At 38.5% G+C, this 17620-nt stretch overlaps 1 protein-coding gene across 4 annotated transcripts in view; it reads left to right on the top strand.

Moving 5' to 3' along the window:
• Positions 1 to 17620, top strand: part of CNOT2 (CCR4-NOT transcription complex subunit 2) — a 94008-nt gene that overhangs the window by 21801 nt on the left and 54587 nt on the right. For 2 of the 4 annotated variants that reach the window (XM_075080817.1, XM_075080815.1), the window contains exon 2: positions 12300 to 12372. The exons of the other annotated variants lie outside the window; for them this stretch is intronic. The gene's annotated coding sequence lies outside the window, so the exon portion shown is untranslated. The remainder of the gene's footprint in view (positions 1 to 12299; positions 12373 to 17620) is intronic. 4 annotated transcript variants of the gene reach the window in all.

Below are 17620 nucleotides of genomic sequence, written 5' to 3'. Positions count from 1 at the left end.
TTGCACTGTCATCTGCAATATATCAAAAGAAAAGTTTACCATTTAGCTCTTGCGATTTAGACAGTAAATGGCTGAACAGTTTTGCAACTTGAGAACTGAGCATGTTATGAGAGAGGAGACAAATAAGCTACATGTTCTTCCTAGGTACTTTGGATTTAGCTTTTGGGAATAACCAAAGGCAAGATAACCTGGACACTGAGCAGCTGGAAGAGATGTGCACATTGGTTAAGTGACAGTGCTATCTTCCTCCTTCCTATAAAGGGAATGTAAAACCTGGATGTTCCTTAGAAGGAGTAGTTGTAGCCACAGTTCTGTATGTGAAATGCAATTAGACTTTTATAATTTTGCTTGATAATTATAGGTACTCTGCAAAGACTGAAATCTTTGAAGAATTCTAAGTTGTTTCCTGTTTCCTGGTTTTGCAACTTTAGCAGTAAAATCCAAATTTTTAGTGTACCTGGCCAGAGATTGTTATGCAGGTGAACATTCAGTTAGGAAGGAATACGCTATATTATTTAATGTGAAAACCATCTTTTCTCAAAATTCCCATATGAAGGATACATTATTCATGGGGAGTTAAGATCACTGTGCTTTTCTTACATTTTCTCCTTGGATTTTTTCCTTGTTGTCTCTTCAAAACAAGAAGAGGGGAAAATGAAGGGAAAGGGAAAAAGCTCTTCTACAACCCTCTTTCCTTCCTTACAAAGTAAAAAAAAAAAAAAAAGGGTGTGTGTGTAATTTAGTTTTCAGATTTTAATTTGGAATAGACTGGGTCATGTTGGTATTGGTAGGATTCCCTGTCTGTAAAAGCATCTGCATTCAGGGAGAGATTGGCCCCAATCCCACACTAAACATAGCTTGATTTAAGACACACGAGTTTCTGATTTGACTTCAGTGAGGCTAATTGTGTGTATGGTGTTTCAGCTTGAGGAGTAGGTTGTATAAAAAGAAAATAGAAGAGTGATTGAAGGGTCACTGCTGGTTGTTTTAAGGTGACATTTTCTAATAATTTTGAAGTATTACAGTTTAAAACAAAATTACAGAACATGTTAAGTATTTTACCATGAGGCCTTTTTATTCAAATCCTGCCCCCCCCCCCCCGTATCTCAGTTGCTGATCTACTTTTTTGCTCCAGCAACTCTTTTACATGTCTGCAGAGGTATCTTGCTAGCCTGTTCGCCACCTCCTCCTCCTTGTGAACCCTCTGCTTCCTACTGTCTCTTCAGGGGCAGGGTTGTTTCTGCTGTTTGTCGCTGTTGGATGCTGTAGTTGGTCTGGGTGCACGGGAGTGCATGAGCAGTGCACAGTGTCGGTGGATGAACCAGGAAGTGCTAGCAAGAGTGAAACCAGTGATCTGCAAAGTGCTCTCAAACCAAATAAGCAAAAATTCTAACAATATTTTGAGTAACTTTCACTGATGATTAGACATTCGTTTGCAAGCAGAGCTCACAAGTGCATTAAACACTGTTTCATGGTTTTAACAAAGTCTGCAAGAGGTATTTATTGAAGTCATGTACTCTAGTCTCTCTAAGGATTGTGTGTGTATTAAGGGGTGAAGGCATATCTCCTTATCTTTGTAATAGTAAGTCACAATTAGGAGTTGTATAGCTGATTAGCATGAATTGCACTTTTATTTTGCTCTGTTATTGTTGCTGCATTACTGTAAAACTGCTGTACTGGCAACCTAAAAATAAGGGCATTTTGATGTTGTCCAATATCCACTTAGATAGCAGTGGGTTAAATGCTTGAAACATTCATGGGATATTGTACTGTGGTGTTGAGTCAAATGGAAAGATTGTGCACCCTTAATTGAAGAATTAAGGGGAATAAGACTTGGAGCAATATAATCCATTAGATGAAGTAGAATGACATTAATTTTCAGTGTAAAATTTGATTTAGCTGCAATGATGTATACCGACCAACTTCAAATGAGAAAGCAGGAGTAGTACAGGTGTGCTCAGATGAATGATGTTTATTTGCGTTGAACTCCCAGTGTGCAGAAGCTGAGTTGTCTCTGTCAGGACTGTCTCAGTTCCGTTTCTGCAGACACTGTGCCAAATGCTGCTTGTGCTATAAAGCTGGGGCTGGGATACTGCACCCAACAGTTTGAGAACTATTTAGTTAACTTCTTCATGTCTTTGCCCATACTTCTCATTGAATGTAATACTCCTTTAACTATACTCAAAAAGAAAAAAAAGTTACTTCTGCAGGTTTCTGACAGATGTGAGGATTGTTTTACCTTTGAGGCATGAGCCACACATGTGTTTGCACAGACATCCTTCAATGCCCACAGCCACTTGAACCGGACCTCTTCTCCTTTGCAGTTGGTGTTTAGGTGACGTATTTTCGGTGCCCTCCCCTCTTTGCTGACAACACTTGGCTATTTTTGTTTTTCCCTGAGCTGTGCAGTGTTTCACTCAGTTTCTGGCCTTCAAATCTACTCGCCTTACTTGTCATTGGTATCTGTGGTAGTGGATTGATGGTCTTTTCAAGCTGTGTGTGGTGTAGGGCCAAAAGACGGTGGCTAGGTGAAAAAGCTTCTGTTTAGTTTCTTTCTAAACAACAGATGAGATGGATGCTTATTAACTTAACCTGCCTGGGCACGTGCTCCAGGCTGTGGATTTGTGCAGTACGTTAGTTGATCTCTATCTTCCCCACATCATCTAGGAGTAAAATAACTTCTCTTTACAGTATAGGTCTTCTGCCATCTTTGTGCTTCAGAGAGCGCACTACCCCTACCCCTAGGTGCTAGTGGGGCAATGCTTGTGCTTCTAGGATTTAACTGCAGGCACTGCAATATCCTGTGTATTGGAAACAGAAGAGGGAAGGGAAGCATCCCACAACCTCACAGATGTGCTGCAGTAGCTGGCAGTAGCTAGGCTGTTGATACCCGCTGGTGCGGCCAGAGCACAACTGTGTTTTGCAGACTTCTGCTTCCTCAGCTGTTGGAAAGAATGGTCAGAAGTTCAAAGTTCGCAGGAGGATATTTTTGGTTTTGTCTTCACGTCTGGCTGTCTTTACACTATCAGAGAAGTTTTAATAGAGTTTAGGGATAGATGTTCCAAGAAAGTCCAGGAAATGCAAGACTATACCTGTGTCTTGCCAAAATACTTTTATCTATTGTAGAGGATCTGCCTTTTAATAAAACAGTGCCCTTCAGCCTGAAAACAAATGATTTCTCATTTTGTCAGGGTTTCTAGCTGACAGTGACATCCATTGAACATCTTTTCTTTCGCCTCTTCCCTCTTCCCCCCCCCTCCCCCCCCCGCCCCATAAGGCAGCTTTTACACTGCTGGAAGACCTCAGCTTCCGCTTTTCCTTACTCTCTGTTCACACTTGAAGAAAAATACCGTCAGAGTTGCAGGCTTTACAAGCTTTACTTCCACTACCTGTGACCCATCTAGATTCCCTCTGTTGGTATCATTCCGGGTGTCCCAGCAAGTTCATACCACCTGCTTTGTCCTACAGTTTCCTTTCTCTAAATAAAACAAACCGCCCACAAACCCACAGCAGACTCTCCCCTGTTCTTGATACGCTGGCCACAAGTCTTACCAGTTATGCTACAGTTCATGGCTACCTTTCTGTTTCTGAAGTCAGAGCGTGGGCTTTCACTGTATACTAGCAAAAGTTTAATTGTGCTGCAGAGGGAAAGGATTTTACCGCCTGTTTTTTCTAATATCAAAAAGGAGGAGAAAGATGGAGTGGTTTTAGACTAAGCATTCATCTTCTCCCCTCCCTTTTCCTTAAGGTTTCAGGACTGCCCGTTTTCTTGGTCAGGAAAGAAATTGGTTGTCTCTTGATTTCATGATACTGGAATACGGAAGTGAGTGTCACACAGGAAGTATCTGTATTTTTTTAGTGATGCAAATCTGTGAACAGTAGAATATTGAGTTGATTGGCTTCTTTAGGATGCTAAGGTATGGTGACTTTGTCTCCTTTCTCTTCATAGTAATGAATTAGGGGTCACATAATTAAGAGACTCAAGAAACTATTGTTGACTTGAAATAACTTTTTCTTACTCAGTGGAAGACTAAACTTCAGGCGCAGTGCCCAGAAATTTTGCTTTGTTCTATCAGTTGGATGCAGCTGACTGGGTTGATTCTGGACACAGTATCTGCGAAGGCTTCTCTGCCTTGGATTTGGAACCATTAACTCTTGGTCTAGGTGCCTATCCTACCACCTAGAGTAGGGCCCTTAGGATTGTCTTCATAATGGGCGGCTACTTCCAATTTAAAGTTTAACTTGAATTAGTCTTACTTAATCTAGATGGGATGTGCAGGTCCTGCAGTTCAGAGTTGCTCATCTGAGTGAAGCAGAAATGTCACATCAGCTTTCTGGAGCTCTTCAGTGAAGCAGAGTGGCTGACAGGACACTGTCTTTGGGTGACAGTGATGGTGTGTATCGCTATTGAAGAAAATATTGTGAAGTCACATGGTGTTTACCAGGATCAAATAAATTAACATGTCAGGGATTGAGTTTGTCTTTAGTTTGTTTTCTGAGTGTTTAGAGTACCTTAGCAAAAGTCTGAGTCGCTTCATGGCTTTGAGTCTGAATGGGAGACTTGGACCGGTATGTTGGAGGTGGACATGTACAGGTGGATCTCTGTCAGCTCTGTTACTCATTCAGAGAAAAATTCTTGAAATATCAATTCTGTTAACTTTAGTGTTGCAGTGACGTATGTTGCTATTTGCACACCATAGCACAGTAGGGTCAAAATTTGCCTTGGGCCAGTGAGAAAGTTGGTTGCTCTTCTAAGTACTGTCTGTGCTCCTGTTTGGACCCACTTCTGTGTCTCGTTGGGAACCTGAAAGTGCTTTTTAGTTTGCCTTTTCCAGCAGTAATTCTTTCCAGACTTTAGGATAATATTCACTTAATATTTCTTGAATTAAAATTTGGGCTTAAAGTAATGATTGCCTACAATGGATATTTTGAAATGTCCTTTATTGATAGGAGGACCACTGAAAAAGGCTTGAATGGTTTGGGTAGCTGTAAGTTCCAGGTAATGGAACAAGTATATGAGACCATAAAAGCATGTAGTATCAATGGGAAATGGTATAATTTCCTTGACATTGTAAACACTTACCTATTCTGGCCCAAACCAGATAGTTACTTTTTCTAATTCATTTTTGACTTTATACCCATTTGAAATTCCTTTTTTGCTTATTCTTAAGGAGCCTGTGTTACGTCTGTGCAATGTGGACCAAGTCGGTGTCTTTGGAATGCTGTGATTTTTATGCATTTTTGTGCTGACATTTACTTGCCCTTTTTTATCTGTTTAGAAGATCTTTGACAATCTGAAATCTAACTAAATGAATGCTTCATCATTTTAAGTCATCTTTATTAAAAGTTGTCTTTCTATAGGATATTCGCTGAAGACAGTGTATATACCGATCCCAGATACTGAGGAAGACATCAGTTTGTGAACAGATAAGAGATGTGAATTTAAAATTATATTGTCAGAGGTGCAATGTGAGGAGGAGTTAAAAATGAAAGATGAAAAGGAGTTGTCAGATCATACAGGCTAATGCAGAAATTTGAAAGGAGCAAGTTGCAAAATGTTATGGAATGTGAATATTGTTAGCCAGAAACTGAATAACCGCTTAGGTTTTATGACTTTGAATATGCTTCTATTACTCTTTTGTGAACTTTTTCGGGTTAGGGCGGTTAAAAAAGCTTATGTTCTAGGAGTTTTATATTATAAAATAAAAATAAAAAAATGCAATGAAAGCAAAACAACAAAACCAAATGTAACTGCTACCAGTTCATAAAGCTTTTGAAATCTTATGTACACATGTATTTGTGTGTATCACTTGATATATGGAGTTGTTGTACCCCTGCCCCCTAACTTTGGTGAAATGAAAATCCTTGTTCTGCTAGGATTGTTTGGTCATTTCTGTGATGCAAGAGAACAAGAATGTGGTTGTAAGGTGCCAAGTAGAGATGTTTATTTTTTTGTCAAGTGAACTGGACAGGGAAGTATGCAGAAATATGAATACTTTAGGATGATCTATCTCGCCATTAATATGTTAAAGCTATTAATTAAAACTTTCCTGCATTATTTTTCTTCATTATAGTCAGGTGGTGACTTTTTCTGAATGGAAGCTGTTATTGTATTTTGGACTTTTATATGGAAAGAAAGATAATCTTTTTTGGTTTTAATTTCTGAAGTGGTTAAAGGGGAAACTGATACTAGAACAAGCTTCAAGTGTTTCTTTATTCCTACTTGATTTTACCTGCATAATAGGAAATTTTAGAAGCCTTATTTGGATATTTCTGTGCATCTGTACTTACAAAGTGTGACACTTCGGTCACGTAGGTGAACTTGTCTGCAAAGTAGTGGTGGTTCTGCTTTGATAGCTGTCTCCCACTCAAGTTAATAGCAGCAGTGTCTATGGTAAAAGATAATTCAGGATTATGGGCCCTTTGTGTTTAATGTTTGTTTTCTGTTAACTACCTTTTGTGTAGTCCTTTGTGCTCCTGCCAAAGTTCTGCACGTTTGAGCAGTTTGTAAATCATTTTTGACTGTTTTAAGTGCAGATCACTGGTGTCTGTTCTACCTCAGGCTTCAAGTGCTGCATCCTGGGATACTAATGGCAATTTAGAGCCATCTTAGATGAGTGTAAGATGCTGTTGAAATAGAGTATGTGAGAGCATAGGTAAACGAGCTGCAGATAAATACAGTAAGTGGTAAAATTTGTTTTAGTTTATTGCATGTTGTTAATTAATCATTCGTTTTAGATGGTGTATTCTGTGTGACAAATAAAACAATGATATTTTCTTTAACACGAGCCATTAGAATTTGGCATGACAAACTTAGGATATTGGTTTTGTTCCATTCAGTAAGGTCAGAGGAAATGTAAAGTATGCTCAGCTAAATGCAGTGAGTAGGTCTGCCTTGCTTGTATTTAATTACTAACAGGTTTGAAATCTGGTTCACTTACCTTTTCAGTCTTCCTTTAGAGTCAGTGGATAGAGGTCACTCTAGGGAGTGATTCCTCCCCTGATACTTCTCTTGGCTGACTATAAAGCAAACCTAAGTGTTGCTTTTGAAAGCAGGATTCTTCATGCAGCTGTCTGTTTCTGATCTCTCTCATTGCTGACAAAGACCTTGTGCTGCAGATTTGCTTGGTTTGGTGAGGCATGAAAAGGGCCTCGCTACCTAGAGAATCCTTTTCTTTATATTTTTGTGGTAGGACAGACAGGAGGAGGGAGCTATTTCTCTGTTTAAAAAAAGGTATTCTGTCAACACTTTGTTTCCTGAAAATGACCTAAAGTGGTTTGGATTAGGATCACTGATCAGCTGAAGGTTTTGCACGTATGTAAAGTTGAAGCAGTATAGGAATATCTGAATTTGAAGGAAGATGCTGAAATAAGTTTAATTTTCAACTACAAAAACAGCAAATAAAAGTTGAAAATAGTGAAGCTGTTCATCAGTCAAGACTAATGAGTATGAGACTACAGAGAAAATATCTTTCAAAGTAATTCTTCTATGGGGAAAAATGCAGGCAAAGTTCTGTATTTAGAATGCAAATATTAAACTAATGTATCACAAATAGAGGAGGCTATATTATCTGAACTTGGTGGAGAGGAAGTGTTATGCAAAATGACATACATATTTTAATGTGTTGTAGTATAAACACTGTTTTGACATTTTTACTGGTATTTGTAAATTAAATAATCAAACCTTCCCAATAGTGAAATACTTCCTGTTGTTCTTACTGTATGTAACTTAAGGTCTTAACATCAGACGCGTCTTTGTTTTAGCTTTGCATTAATCCATGTTAAAGTTTGGCATGCTTGAAGAAGTATTTTCCAGTTTTCGTGGCCCTTAATGATTTTTCTTTTTGCAACGATTGGCTTGTATGAGGACAGTTGTCCTATCTGTGTAGTCTGGAATTCAAAGTGAGACTGGGTTTGTACGAATACTGCATAGTATTTCTGAAAATCAAAGCTGGGGGGGTAGGGGGGGAGGCAAGGGAAGCAGATGTTTGAGAAGAAGTTTCAATTCTCTGTGGTTCTGTCAAATTTATTGTTAATACCCGTTTTCTCTTTTAAAAAAAAAAAAGATTGTTACTTATTTTAAAAAAAAGTTAGACACAGAGGAGTAAAGGTCACAGAAAAATAAGATAGTTCTTAGAGTGTATTGTCTTTGTGGGTTTTTTCATTGTTGTTGGGGTTTTTTTGTTTACATTTTCTCTCAGTTTGTTAGAATGGAGGGTCAGTCACTTGGTTGAGGTTTTGGAAAACCTAAACCTATGCTATAGATTGAATTTGGCTTGGGTGTTGCTCTTGAAGCTTAATCTGAAAGAGGTTTAGTACAAAAGCAAACTGGGCTAAAGCAATCCAGCATCATCTTGTGGTGGAGCAGAAGACATGGGTAGAGGAGAAGCAGTAGATATGTGTATTTTAAGAAGAGGTTTTGGCACACACTGGTATGGTCTACATATCTAAGCTGAGGACGTATGTCTTGGATTGAAGCTACGACCAGTTGTCTGGAAAATGGTAGCATAAGTACTTCACTGTGAAACTGTAGGGATACTAGGTTTTGTATGCATTTTCCTGAGTCTAGTACTTGTCAATGAATTGTTCCTGGATTGTTGGATGATAGAAGAGGAAGTAAATGTACCCATTTTGCATGAAAAGGCAAATACAGAGGTGACAAACAGTACAAACATATACTGAGGAGTACTGATTAATTAGCAGGGAAGAATGTAGTACTTGCAGCGTGTAATAAGCCATTCAGACTGGCGGTATATTGCTGAGGGAGAGAGGGGAGCAGTCGCCATTCCAGGATGTGTACATAGGAGTGCCTGTATCCAAATTGTAGTGATGTACCGTTGCCGTGTTTGAAGACGTTGGGATCACATGTGGAGTACTGTACTTAGAGAAGTTAACATTAACTGTTAAAAGAACTAAAGAACACAGGCCTTGCAAAGATGGCCCAGAAGAACTGGAGCTGCTCTCCTTTGGGAATGAGTACAATGCTGTGCCTCATAAATGCAAAAGGGAGGGGGTGGGAAAGCTGTTCTTTGCTGTCTGGGAAGGGATAAGATTTTCATGATGTTTGTACACAGAGATTTTTTGAAGGTTGGAGGAACTTTTGGTACATGTGGACAGACAGTGGCATAGGTTCCTCAGGGAGGTTGTGTAAGGTAGGTCTGTCATGGGTCTGAGAGGCAGTAATGGTGTTACCAAGTAGATGATGGCTCCTGACTTTTGCAGAAATGAAAGCTCAGCAGGAGCCAGGGACTGCCATCCAGGAGATGATAGCAGTTGCTAGCCTCTCATGAGTAAGAGTTATCTCTTTGCTAGGGAGAACTTCCTATTTCCTGCAAAATTCTTAATCAACAAATAAACATCCAATTTGGAAAAGAAGAATACAGCTTGATGTGCAGCCTTTGGACCGAAGAATTCTCATTTCTCATAAAACATTAAGAACAAAAGCCCTGTAATGAGGTGGAATTACAGGGTTTTTAATCAGTGTAGAGTCTGTGTGTATATATGAAATAAGCTAATATTTGTATTAACATGTTGTCTTCCCAATATAACATTATATACATACATAACAAAATGATGAAGATAGGCATTTTTCTCATTCAAAATGTATTAATTTTCAATTTGTGTTAACTATAACTCTCTCAAGTCATATTTTGGTACTCATGCTTTCGTAATCCCTGTCCCAGGGATGACAAGGCTGGAGTATTGTGGAATTTCATCAGTGCTGTTTAAATTGGCCTGGTAAAGATTGCATTATAATGTCATGATGTTTTTTCTTCTGCTGGAACTGAAAACAAAGCTGCTTTGGTGTAGTTGATGCTGTAAAGAGATGAGAGGGAGGAGCTCAAACCCAGCTACTTCTGTTGCACTGCCTAGAAAAGCTTTGTAACTGAAGTTCTTTTCCTTCTTGCAAGGGAAAAGGAAAGTATTTTGTGCTGAAATTATGAAATTATTACACATTCCACGTGTAGCAAGTCTGAATTTAATGAAATAAACTTAATACAGTCTGAATGATTACAGTGTTAGAAATACTTAATATTGTCAAGTGTATGAATGCTAGAACTGAAATAACAATATTTTAAGACAAGTAAAGAAAGCAGCATTACTGAGTGTGGGGTGATGCATTCTGAGTTCAGAACCTACCTGGAAGGGAGTCTTGGAAACTCTAAAGTTTCATGTCTTATGGTGTTGGAGCTCTCTAAGGATCCAGTCCCTTGTCAGGCAGAAAGGATCAGTCTGCTTGTAAGACTTAAGTGATATAATTTGTGTTTTACAGCAAAGGTAGTTCTTATAAAAATCCATTCTCAAAGAATAAAGGTGTGGGTCTTCCACAGTATTTGGTACCACTTCCATTTTGTCAGGTGAAGAACCAGCTGTTGGGCACAATCTTATACCAATGGTGCCAAGTCCTGCTTGCTTCGGGCAGCACTACTGCTCTTTGCTAGGGCTGGCGAAGGGAAGGTCTCTCTGGACCGTCTGGCTTAGGCATGTGACTTGTGAAGCCTGGTCTCTTCACAGAACCAGGCAAATCTGAAACTTTCTGCTGACTTTATTGGTGGTGTGTATTGACTTAGCAACCTTTGGAAGTGGAAGGAGGAGGGCAGCAGCTTGCCTGCTGTCTTACGGTTTCTTTGTGGGACATGCTGAGGCTGGGTGTGCACCAGGGCAGTATAGCTGCGTAAGAGATGGCAGCCTCTCCTGCTTTGCTTCCTCCCATTGCCCCACCGTTGGCAAACTATGTTTTTGGTTGTGTGGTCAGCCCTGGCACTGGGGCCACACTTAGTTGCTGAGGGACCACAGGGGTAACTGCTGTGGGCCCGGGGAACTTAGTTGCTTTCTTCAGACACCTAAGTCCATGTTCAGTAGTGACCACTTTGAATAGGTCCCCTAGTGTATCAGTGCTTTGGTGATGTTTTCAGGGAAGTGTTTTTGTTGAATTGCTTAAAGCTGAAGTAGTTTTGCAGAATAAGTATATATGAATTATTTAACATGTACTTTGAAATTTTGCTGCTCTTTTGAGGTGAGGAACATTAGAAAAGTATTGTGAGAAGGGGTGCTGCAAAATGCTTGGTGGAGTTTTATCCTGTAGCTGCAGTACCTACAACTGGTCATGCTGTGTCTCTTCTGGGCATCACTCTTAACTGTGAATGTGCCTTTTCGTTTTTGTGGTGGGAAGAAAATTTCAACTTTATCACTGCATGCAACAGCTGATTCCTTCACTAGCTTAGGGTCCTAGAATACTGCTGTGTGTTCAAGGCTCAGGTGATGTGGTTTTTCACTGATCTAGCTGTTCATTTCCCGTACTGGTTACAGCCAGAACTTACTGATTCTGGAGATCCTGAAAGATCAGAGCCTCAGCTTTCCCAATTGATTTTTGGTGTGTGGTTTTTTGTTTGGGTGGGTTGTTTTTGTGTTTGTGGTGGGTTTTTTGTGTTTTTGTTTGCTGGGGTTTTTTGTTGTTGTTGTTTGGGTTTGTTTTTTGTTTGTCCTTGTCTCTGTCCTCTCCTGTTCTCCTCTTCACCACCCTCACCCCCAATTTCTTCTGTCAGGAGTGGTTTCTGTTTGTTTCTTTCACCTTTGGATTTGGAAACATGGATTCTGTGCTTCCAGCTTCTGGTTGTGTTTCTTATGTCACTTCTGAAAACTGTTGGGCCATGAATCCGTGTTTGTTCCCCTGCTGTCCCAAGGTTGGTTCAGAAGTGTTCCTGTATTTCATGTAAGGAGGCAAAGTTCCCTTTAAGGTGTACAATAGAAAGAATGAGCCTGTACTCAAGTTTTATTTGGTTTAGCAAAGAATAAAATATACGCAGCTAAAAATAATTTTGAGAGCATTTGTGACTTCTTATGTGGTTTTCTTATGAGACTAATTCTGTATTTTCAGAATAACATCTTTACAGGATCGAGGCATCTGTGCCTTTCTGTTTGGAAAAAGGATTTGTAGATATGTTAGATCTCTGTAGCCTTTTGGTTTATGTTGTGACTATTTCGGGGGGGGGGAGGGGAAGCTTATTACTGATTCATCTTTTTCCTAAGTCTCCGAAATAATAGTAACTTTGTTTTTAAAATGAAACTTTGACAGTTAATGACTTGTGCTTAGTTTGTGTGTGATTATTGCTTTTTATTGCATTTGCTTTTTGCTTTAAAAATACTCAGAAGCTTTTTATTTTAATTTTTATATTATTTTCAGTGCACAAAATGCTTTGAAATGGATTTTTCTGTTTATGGAACATTAAGAATTTTAAGAAGCTTGGAAGATAATATATATTTACTAATAATGTTTTATTAATCTACTTCATTTACAGGAAGTGGTCATCGGTCAAAATTTGCTTACCTCAGCAGAGACAAAAAATTAATGGGCAAAAGTACAGTGTGTAGGTAGGTAGCTATTTTCAGTGCACTTAAGGTTCTTCGAGGAGAACCTTATTCTAAGGGAGCGGGGTAGCTATCAAAATGTAAGATTTTGCTCTCTAAAATATTCAGGCAGTAGATTCAATGATGCGGTATTAAAGGAAGCAACTTTGAAGTATATTAATGTGCTCTCTACTTTTATGACATTTTATTAAAAATGCCTTGGAATGATGCATATGTGCGTTTGTGTGGTAGAGACAAATTGAAACAAGTATATTACCTTTTATATGTACATTTAAAAATTTTGCAAATATTTTTCTTGACGATTTCTAAACAAAGTGTTCTTATAGTTTTTCCCAAATTGAACATAACTTGCTAATGTAAATTATAAAGGGATTGGGCACGGGTGGCTTTATTTTGTTGACTGTTGGTGTTTTACTACATTCAATGCATTGAAATGTAGTGCAATAATTATTACACATCCGTATATTATTTTCTTTTACCATATTCTGTTAATCATAACAGAAGTTAGTTGAGGCTCAAAGATTGTTATTCACATTCCAAAATGCTGTACAGTACTACCATACAGTCCACCCACTGTACAGTAGTACTGCTGCAAAGTTACAATCACATTTGTCCCCTTAAGAAAAGATACAAAAGAAATCCTTGATTAAAATTTTCATATTAACGTAGTGTGCTCTGCAAATAAATGTTCTTTGGAACCTGTAGTATTCCTTTAGCTCAAATGACAAAGGTTAAACAAATCCCCCCAAAAAACTTGGTTTAGTTAATACAGAAATGTATGTTGTTAATAATTATATAGGATATCTCAGGATAGCAGTGCATTAAATTCAAGAAAATAATCTTTGAAGATGGAAGGTTCAATTTTAGGACTGTGTTGTTTTATCTTTTATATCACTAAAGTAAAAATTCAGAGCTTTTGTATTTTGTATTGCAAGTCAAACCATGGTGCTATGTAATGTAGCCAGTTTTTATGGCTTAAGAGTAGAGTAGGAATGAGGTGACATTTCTAAATGGGGTATTATGCCCTTTTCAAAGTAAAATTTGTTAAATTCTTATGAGTTAGGAAGGAATTTCAGTGACTGCAGACTGTGGGTTAGTTAAAGCCTACAAATTTTTGGAAAAAAACCACATTTGAACGTGTTAAGAAGACATGAAGTTAAAACATATGAATTAACTTTGGGGTTTTGCCAAATAGCATGTTAAAGTAGCATGGACATGTTCCCAGGAACATGTCATGACATGCTTAAGACTCATTAACATGAGCAGAAGAGTCAGTAAACCTCAAGAATAGCTTGCTTTTGTGATTACTCTGTTTTACATTTTGGCAAAATATATTTCAATTTAATGATAGACTGTGGAAAGTCCCAGAAGTAATTTTGAAGAGTTTTTTTCCTTTCATTTGTCATGTATTGTTTGTTATATGCAGTTAGGCTTCAGTTTGAGGATTTAAGTGTGAATGTGAACTTTTCTCCTATGTGCTCCTAGTTCTTGTCCCAGAATCCCAAATTGGTTGGGAAAAAGTTATGCTTGGCACAGTTTGGTTTCTTGTTCCTCAGAATAATTTATCAGTGGGTTGCTTTTGCTTCCAAGGCAGTCTCAAGACACTTTTGGCTTTCCTAGAGCAAAGCTGGGTAAGTAGTTTACTATTAGAGAGTGTGCTGTTTCACTAGTAGTTTGTGAGACTGAAGAGAAACAGTTTGCCACAAAAATCAGTCTCCCATGTACTGCTTGAAAGAAGCTGAGATCTGAGCTGCCTGTAGTGTGGAATCAAGAGTTCCCTACACAGGTGAAGGCTCAACTTTGAGAGCCAGTATTTAAAGTGCAGCAATGGAGTATGCAGACTGGTAATTTGGGAGTTTGAGAAGTTGCAGTTCCAGATATCCTTGGTATCAGGAAGAAAAAAGCTGTGCTGACTTAATCACTGTGATAAGGCAGGTGTCTGTCCTTGTTTATTAATTTATCTGCTCTCAACCAGGCAATAGGATCACTTCTTAAAGCCAGAAGTCCTTGAGACAGAGGCAGATACCAGGGTATAGGGAGTAAGGACTGGTATAGCTTGGGTGCTCCTAGCCATGTGATTCAGGAGTGGCAGTGCAGCCCTGCTTATTTAAATTTGGACTAGATCTGATCCTTCGTAAAGTAGTACCAGACAGACCTGTTTTGTAATAATGGATTCACAGATGACAAGTCATTCATTTATTGAGAGTAATCTTCAGCTCTGTTCTTTTCAAAGTATTAAAATAAACCTGCTTTGATTGTCCACTCTTCTCTCTGTTGTCTCTCTTTTCCAGTCTTCAGCACTTTTGATACCAAGAAATTTTACAGAAACATCTCACAGAAGATTGTACCTAATGTACATTTAGCTTGTTAGAACAGAAGGATGCTTTTGTGAAAATGTTTTCAGATGTGGATTTTTGTATTAGATCCTTGAGAACAGATTTGTTGTTTTGAACAAGAATGAAGTAGTTATATTTCAGAGACCCTGATACTAGAGGATGTGTCAGTCCCTATGAACATATATGGGGAGAGGGAGCAAACTGTAAAATTCTGCTTTAATATGAAGTGTAAGACTGATGGTAAAAGTTAGTAGTCTTTACAGAAAGAAACTGGAGAATCCTTGTACAGAACAGCACGCATGCTCTGCTTTTGATGAGAAGAAACTTGGAAGCATCGAGACAGGGCAAAAGATCAGATAAGAAAAGTTGCAAGTTAGTAAGTTCTCAGAGGGACTCCTGTCTATCTCCTTATTAGGCTAAGCCCCAGCTTTTCTTCCTTAGAAGTTTGTTGGATCACTATAAATAATTGATATTTGAAATAATTTTTCCTCTAAAATTTATCAGAATCATGATAAGAAAGAAAGCTTTTAAACTGAAAAAACGTAATAAAAGGAGGAAAATAGAACTGACCATGGATGTACTTTCTTCCCAGAAAGTAAAAAGCCTAAATGGTTTCATTTCTGGTTTTTGTGAATTAATTGGACTATAGACTTCACAGGAAGCCCAGAAAAATGAATACATAGAGGATGCAGAATACTTTCAAAGTTCAGAGAGCCATAATGTATGAAAAAACCATTGTAGAGTTACTTAGTTCCAAAATAACCTGAAAAGTAGAAACTTTAAAAGAACTTAAAAGTTTATCTTTTAAAAGAAAATTTACGTTTCCTCAGTTTTATCTGCATAACTAGGGCTATGCATGCTCAAACCAGCTTTAATCTAAAATTTAGCACGTTTACCTTTATTAAAGAAAAAAAGCTTCAATTCATTCAACTTTTCTCTGTATGTTCTTCATGGCTTGCTGACAGATTCTTTTCCTTCAGCATTATTTTCTCATAGCACACTAATTTTATTACCTGAAGCACAGATTAGCTGACATTGGTCAACATTTTCTTTTTCTGATTGAAATTTTAGACTGAGTGTTAACACTTCATTGAGAGGCATGGAGGTAACTGTAGTTAAGATCTTTTAGGATGTATGGCTTTATTGGGGTTTTTGTTGTCATTCTTTCCCAATGGGAAGGCAAATGAGCAGATAAAGGAGAACAGCACAGGCAGGTGCTGCGCGTCAGTGTGCACCCTGCCGAGTGAAAGGTGGGGTGGCTGATGTGATTACCACCCTTCTGTCCCAGAGGTGGTGTAGGGATGGTTGGCTAGGGTATGTAGCAAATCCTGTGTGAATTTCGGTATAACCTACCAGGAGTAAATTGGTGGTAGCTCAGTTCATGTTCTGCAACTTGTCAGCAGCCCCTGGGGAGGGGGCATGACGGAAAAAAGATGGCAGCTGTATCAATCCACCACTGCATATGATCTGTTACATGTTATATTTGATTAATAGTGTTGTCCATCATAAAGGATTCATCCTTCTGGTGAATTTGGACAACGGGGTGCTTGCCTTTCTTCATTTCCTAGTACCTTGACTTCCAGATAACAGTATCTTAACAGGCAAGAAACCGTAACTGGGGCTGTGGCTATTATGTTGTCCTACCTCTATGGTGTGGTGTAGTCATGGCTGTAATCATGTGGCAAAGGTGCATGGAGGAGCTGGCTGGCTGAAAACTGGCTAGCCAAGAGCAGGACTGTGATGGTAGACTTCGCTGCTGTGAAACCTTGTGTTTTGTGAAAATCCTGCTCAGTGCTGATTCACACTGTAGTGAATCTTTAATAATAATAATAATAAAGTCTTCCTGTGCAGCCCCTTACTGTAAGAACTGTCCAATGAATGTGTAGAAGGCTTCTCTCTGTCACTGCAAAATGCAGAAACGTTGCTATCAGCAGAGTTCTGTAACTGCAGCCCATAGTGGATCGTGGTTATGTGTATTCTTCCTACCCCATAACTTACTTGCTGTCGCTTGTAAACTGACTTTGGAGTATCCTAAACAACGTTCCTATTCCCAAAGAACACTTTGAGGTTGCTTTCTACCAACCATCAGTAGTATATCTGTTTTCCCTTGTTCTGCTTTCAAAGCTTTCATCAGATATTTAGTTTGAGTCATGTAGACCTTCCTTAGTGGCTGCTTGCCAAAATTCTGGTCAGTACTTCAGAAGCAGTGAGTGCTAATGGATCCTCCCTTCCAACAATCTTGGATTTTGGAGCGAAACGGTTTGTCTGCAACAGAACTTGCTTGATAACTGTTTAAGTTCAGATCTGAAAAAATTTATTTGTGACTGATTTTTTTTTTTTCTTCTGCATTTCACTTAAATATGGGTGAGCCACATCTCGGCAAGATTTTTTTTGTTAATAAGCAGAAAGCTCTTGATGTATGATGTATATCCAGTCACTATAAGGAGTATGTGTTCGTGGCTGTATATATTAGAAATATTGCTGTTTCTAAACTAGATTTTTGAAGATAAACTCCGGACAGAGCTAGAAAACCATACTTTTTTGTGTGTGGCTAGGTTCTGGAAGTTGTGAATTGTACACAGTGCTGCTGTATAGGCTGTTTATGTATGCTGCCTCCAGGAACATTTTTCTTTGTAGCGATAAGCATTTTGATAACTTCCCGTTTAAAAAGGGGGGAAGGGTTAACAAGAGTGGTAAAGAATACTTTTTTTTTTTAATATATAGTGCAGTAAAAAGCTTATGGCACCACAGATTCAGAAACCATTTTACGAAATGATGACAGTAATGAAGTAGATCAAACACAAAGAATACTACAGTATTTGGAAATACTTTTGCCATTTGTAGTTTTTGAGAGCTAATTATTATGCAATTCCTGTCTTTGAAAGACAGCTGTACTATGTGGGTGATGTTTTGTT

The sequence above is a fragment of the Phalacrocorax aristotelis genome, chromosome 1, assembly GCF_949628215.1.
Source record: "Phalacrocorax aristotelis chromosome 1, bGulAri2.1, whole genome shotgun sequence".
Lineage (NCBI taxonomy): Eukaryota > Metazoa > Chordata > Aves > Suliformes > Phalacrocoracidae > Phalacrocorax > Phalacrocorax aristotelis.
The sequence above is the reverse complement of the archived record's forward strand: the minus strand, read 5'-3'. Positions and strand labels throughout refer to the sequence as shown.